Consider the following 6,000-nt stretch of genomic DNA (forward strand, 5'->3'; position numbering starts at 1 on the left):
TGTTGTGCGCCGTCGTGCTTAGCCCGTAGAGCCCTACCTCGCTGCATTTAATGTGACAGGACAGATTACTGTGCCTCTTGTATGTAAATAGTAAGATTTTAAGTACAAAAGGCTTACAATCCATACCAAATATTACAAGCCTAACCTAGCGGTCGTCAAAACACACAACGGAAGCAAAAGCCCAAGCCACAACCAGCGAGGGTGCGGACGCAATTTCAGAGACTATTCTTCATCCTTGGCTTCACCTCCAACAAAGTCGACATTGGGTTCTTTATCTGAATGATAGCAAGAGTGAGTACAGAAGGTACTCAGCAAGCCCTATACTACTTCAGGGTGTTGATAGATGCATAAAGTGTTCATTCAAGGATAAGCTTTACGGTTTAGATTTAAGCGTAAGCAGTTTATGTAGATATCCAATTGTATAGCTATGATCGACTTCAAAACATTTTAAGTAGTTCAAAAACTAGTGACGAGCTGTAACTGGGGTTCCTCGGTCCTGGGAGGGGCTACACCTCACTCCGCAGTCCCTTTTAATCACATCTGGTGTACCTCTAGTACTACACAGCTTCTGGCAGATCGAGCCAGGAACCTCATCACACGGACATCTAGTCCACACACTCACTCATCAAGACACACACTCCCGAAGTCTAGTAAAAAAGGTTCTACTTTCGCATGTCCATGACCGTGAACACGGCTATTCGAATAGATTTACACTCTGCAGAGGTTGTACAACTTTACTCACATGATATGCTCAGCCTCCAACCGTTACAAGCTCCACGAGACTCTCCAAACACCTTTCCTGCGGAGCTTTTCTACGAGACACGCTAAGTCCCATAACTGCATGTTCCGAAGGCCAGCCTCCCTTTTTAAGCCTAAGTCGGTCCCTGAAACCTCCAAACAACGAGACAGATGGACCCTTGGTTGCTCGTTGCTCTCAACCTCCTGGTATGATGCCCAACTCAATCCGATCAAGGAAAAGTCAAGTCCTGTCCATACAGGATGCATGGTTGCACGGGGTCGCTAAGGTATGGCGGCGAAATGACTCGGTCCTTAAGCGGCCAGGCCAGACATCTTCATGGGCAATGAATATCATCATGTAACTCAAGCTCCCAAGAGCATCCTCCCCGAAGGACCACTCTACCTGCCCGCGCCAAAACAGTTTTCACCCATTTTTACACATCACCCTCCATATCTCACATGACATCAAGGCTTTCACAACTATCACGGAATTCACAACCATCAAGGATTCATGGTATATGAGTTATCATTGATAACAGTAAATCTTGTCTCCGAGGAGAGGTGTTTTTAAAAACGACATCTCCGAGGAGACGTATTCAATCTTAAGCAAGATAGATATCATGGCTTCGTTTATCGTTAATATATTTAACAACAGGTATTCTTAGGGTGATATGTATTCTGGATGATGACATGTAAGGCACGACAGTGTTGATAGGATTAACTACTACAAGTAATTTGAAAGAAAACGCAATATATAGCACATGCGACATTAAGTCCGATTTTAATTGATCATGTATATTATTTGAAAAGATAGGTTCAATATGATCAAGGAGATAGGACTTGCCTTCTTTGAAATTTTCTTCGAAGTCTTGATTGTAATCGGGATCCTCCTCGCTCCTGATGCTTCTGGCGTAGCACTCATAGAACTCGAGTTGCCCTGAAATCGCGACTACGATCAATAACGGTGATACTAAAGATGAATCAATTAACACCAAATAGAAATTCAAATGAGCCCTAATGGATACCATAATGTGACAGATGAGTAGATCTCGATTTTAGATGAATTTCGACGAAAGAATCGCCGAAATCGAAGCCAGAACGGAGAAGTTATGGCTCCCGAAAGATTTAATCAGAATTTAAATCTAGAAATTAAGAAATGGCACTGTTTGTAGGTAGGGCCCACGGGTGTGATCCATTGAACAGTAATCTAGCCCCCACATAAACAGTGATCGGTAGGACCCACATGAACAGTACGAATTTGAGCCGAATGGGCCGGATTTGGGCCTGGATGAGCCTAAGTCAGGCTTGGATACACAGTACTGGCCGCACATTCTATATTATTTTTCTCTATTTATCAAGGGTGTATATATATAATACATATAATATACAGCCTCCAAAATATATATATATATATATATTATATATATAATATATATTATATATATATATTATATATATAATATATATATATATATATATTATATGTGTGTATATGATGCTAAAAAAATTTATTTTTCTTTTATTTTTTATCACCTCAGCAGCACTATAATAGGAATTATTGTACAATTTTTCTTAAGTTTGATGTAAGGGGTGATAACTATGGACACAAACACGTGTTCCGAAAACGGTGCAGAAACTTTCGGATGCAAGAACTCAATCTTTCAAGCTGTTTTTGGCCTCAAAAAATTCTCTGAACTCGACAAAGTTAGGGAAACAGATGTAACTTTTTCTGTAGATGTTCGTAGAGTCAAAAACATCAAAATCAGAGTCTATATGCAAAAGTTATACCCTTTTACTAAACGCACTCCAAATCAATATTTCAGGAAAAATATCATTGGTGACAGGTCATAATCTATGACTTGCATAAGCAACGGTCATAGTTATGACCCATCACCTATGAGCTTTAGTAGCGAAGATTAAAAGGATAGTATATTCGGTTTCTATCATAGACATGTAATAGCTGAGGTGGTAAGAGAGTTATGTCTGGGCACGGGTTTGAGTCCCACGAAATACAAAGACCGAAATATGTTTAAAAATGATGTGGATTGAGTATATACGATGAGCCCTATATTAGATGGCTCTCGAGTGAAAAACAAATATTGTTTTGATTTTTGTTATCAAAAAACAAGAAAAAATGTTCGTCAATCATAAGTGACAGATCACAACTGTGACATATCGCTTATGACTTGTAATAAGTGACGGTTCATAGTTGTGACTTGTCATTTATGAACTTAATAAGTGATGGATCAAATTTTGATCCGTTATCAATAACATTATAGATAACGGATTCTGTTACTTATGACATGTCATTAATAACACGTTTGAAGTGACGGATGTCACACCCATCACCCATAATTATAATAACCCATCACTTTTAAACTTTCTTTCACATAGTGATCCTGTGATGGCAGTCCGCAGCATGGCGGCGGCGGAACGTGTTGGTGGCTCGGCGCTTAGAACTGTGCGTGAAATGAGCTATGTGGTGCGATGTACGACATCGATGCGTAACAGGTCTGTGCATAGACCAAAAGCAGGGGCCACACAGGGGACCTTTTCTTCTCCGTGATGATGTGTGGCTATCAGTTTGTACCTTGCATGATTGCTTTTTGTGGCAAAGAAATTTCATCTTCCTATGTTCTTGGATTCCTTAGAGACAGCGATTAGAGAAATCAACAGAATACAAACGTCAATGTCATGATGTGAGTTTTGCTTCATCTAATCATCTGTCACTTGTGACACATGCAACTAAACAAGGATGCCCAGCAGCTTCGGTAATTTGAAGTCAAATCTACAGATTCCTGTTAAGTTTATCGATTCCTCGAAAGCTTGAACACATGAACAAATCACCCCCCAAAAAAGTAACAAAAGAACATGATTAGTTAAAGTGCATCCCTGGCATCCCTACTTTAGATCCTACTACAAGAAAAGCATCTTCTTGCCTGCCACCTTTATTCCTTCTACGTTGCCTGAGAGGGGGAAAGAGAGAGAATCAGCCCTCTTAATCTGTTTCACTATGCACATCTTGTTGGTAGTGGTAGAGATCAGTGGATCATCATCAGGCGCTCCGCTCGAGCATCTCGCAGAACCTCTTGAATGAGTCGAGCTTCTGCAGCTTGAGCTGCCTGTGGATGCGGCGGATGAAGACGTCGGCGACGTGGTCGATCTCGTCCTCGAGGCGGAACTCGGCGCCCTCGCCCTCCTCCCTTGCTGCTGCTGTTTTGCTGGCCCATGATGGCGTGGACCTTGTGGTTGATGGCGGTCATGAGGAGCTTCTTGTTGCGGAGGATGCCGCCGATGAGGAGGCGCGTCTTGAGCACGCTCGTCTTGGCGCGCACCGCCGTGGACTTGGTCTTGACCACCGCCACGATGGTGGACACCATCTGCTTCAGGAACGTAGACGCCTTGGTCTTCATCGATCTTTGATGCAATTGCAGGCTTCGAGCTGCGAATGAGAACAGCGGCAATGCAGTGGGAAAATCAAGCTGGGTATTGGTGTACTAGGTGTGTGTTCTTGAATGGTTGGACATGGAGTTTGGCCTGTGGGGCGCCATGGGTATATATAGAAGCGAGGCCGGACTCCGGAGGGTGGTGGGGAGTACGAGGCCAAAGTAAATACAACTCCGTGTTACGTGCCTCGTGGAAATTTCCCTTCCGGCTGGCAAGCAAATGGGCTTGTGTCGTGGAAGTTTCTACGCCACACGAAAACAGAGGGTTAGAGGCTAAGGAATGGGCAGATTAAGGAAAAAGAAAAGGCGAGGCTAGCGAGAGCTTAGCAGAAGTGCTTCGCTGATGCAGGGCGGCCGGCCGCGCCTCGTGCGCAACAGTTGGCCGGCCGCGGATAGTTGAGAAACTACAGGTGATGTGAGCATCTTTCACTGGCCTTTTAATTTGGGCAACAAAAGTAGCTCTTCAATATAGGGGTAGAAATGCAGAGCGAGACTCGTGAGTTAATTTAGGCTCATAAAGTCTGGGTTCGGAGGCCGAAAGAGCTAAGCCTGAGTCGCCTCCTCATTTCGGTGTCAATTCGAGTCGAGCTCGAGCCGACTCACGAGCAGTTTATTGACTCTGTCATGAGCCTAGACTAGGTGTCCAGGCAGGAGGCGGCCAAGCCACACAACCTACAGAGCGCCCTAGGCTCCTCTCTGGCCCTTCGTCCATCCGCCAGTTGCTCCTGCCTCTTCTCTCACCTGTCGCCTCTCGGCACACTCGCTGCCACCATGTCGCCGCCTCTCCCTTCGACCTGCCGTACCTCCGCCCTCCCGCCTCTCCGCCAATCGCCACCGGTGCCCGCCTGCCTCTCCGCCAACTGCTGTTGGCACTTGCCTACCACCATCGCCTCTCTGCCAATCGCTGCTGGCGCCCTCCCGTCGCTACCACCTCTCCGCCAAGCGCTGTAGGCGCCCGCCCGCCGCCTCTCCGAGAGTACGATCGCACCGACGCGAACGATGGAATCGGTGCAACAGCCAAGTATCGGGTCTCAGTCTGAGACATGCCATCACCGCTCCGCCTGTGGATCCACGACAACAAGCAGTGAAAGAGGTACGCCATGGAACATAGAGGGCGAGTCCAGGAGGAATTGAACAGGGATCTACTATGCATGATGAATTTTGGCGACAAGCATGGCTCGATCTGGCTGCCTCGCATGGGGAAGAGCTTTGTGTGTGACTCAGCTCGGCACTCCTCGGCGAGGGAGAAGAGGGCCCTAGGCGAGCTATAATGGAGAAGGAAGTGGGCGGTGGAGGGAATCTCGACCGGCGGTGCGCACTTCGGCAATCGGTCATGGCCTGCTCAAGCATCTCCCTGGAGTGGCCGAGCTGTAAGGCACGGGAGCAGAGACTAACTGATGAACCCCACGGCGAGAGGAGGAGGTGGCGTGAAGATCAGATGTTGGCTCATGGCTCGGCCGATCCCGTGCCGAGCCTGATATTCAACTTGGCAGAGTGAGCCGAGCTTAGCGGTGACTAGCTCGTAGTAGTGGCTACTCCAGTAGACTAGCTAGTAGTAGTGGCTACTGGCTATTATCCTGTAGCTTAGAGGTTAAAATCATCCTCTCCAACGTCTACTGCGAATGGATCCAGTGCGCATGCAGTGGGAAGGAAAGCCTTCGCCGCTAAGGCTCCTGCCTGCCTGCCTGCCTGTTTTACGTTGTTCAGAAAAGCCGTGGGCCTCTGTGGGCACGCACGCAGCGGCTCCGCATCTGCGCACGCCTTTCTCCACTCGCCTGCAGCCAATGGCATCCAGTGGCACGTGCTAACCGAATAA

The 6,000-nt window shown here is 46.6% G+C and overlaps 1 pseudogene; it reads right to left on the bottom strand.

Annotated features, from left to right (window-relative positions):
• Nucleotides 1-3,513: 3,513 nt before the first annotated feature.
• Nucleotides 3,514-4,601, bottom strand: LOC133923463 (uncharacterized; annotated as a pseudogene).
• Between the last annotated feature and the right edge of the window lie 1,399 nt (nucleotides 4,602-6,000).

The sequence above is a fragment of the Phragmites australis genome, chromosome 7, assembly GCF_958298935.1.
Source record: "Phragmites australis chromosome 7, lpPhrAust1.1, whole genome shotgun sequence".
NCBI classification, from domain to species: Eukaryota; Viridiplantae; Streptophyta; class Magnoliopsida; order Poales; family Poaceae; genus Phragmites; species Phragmites australis.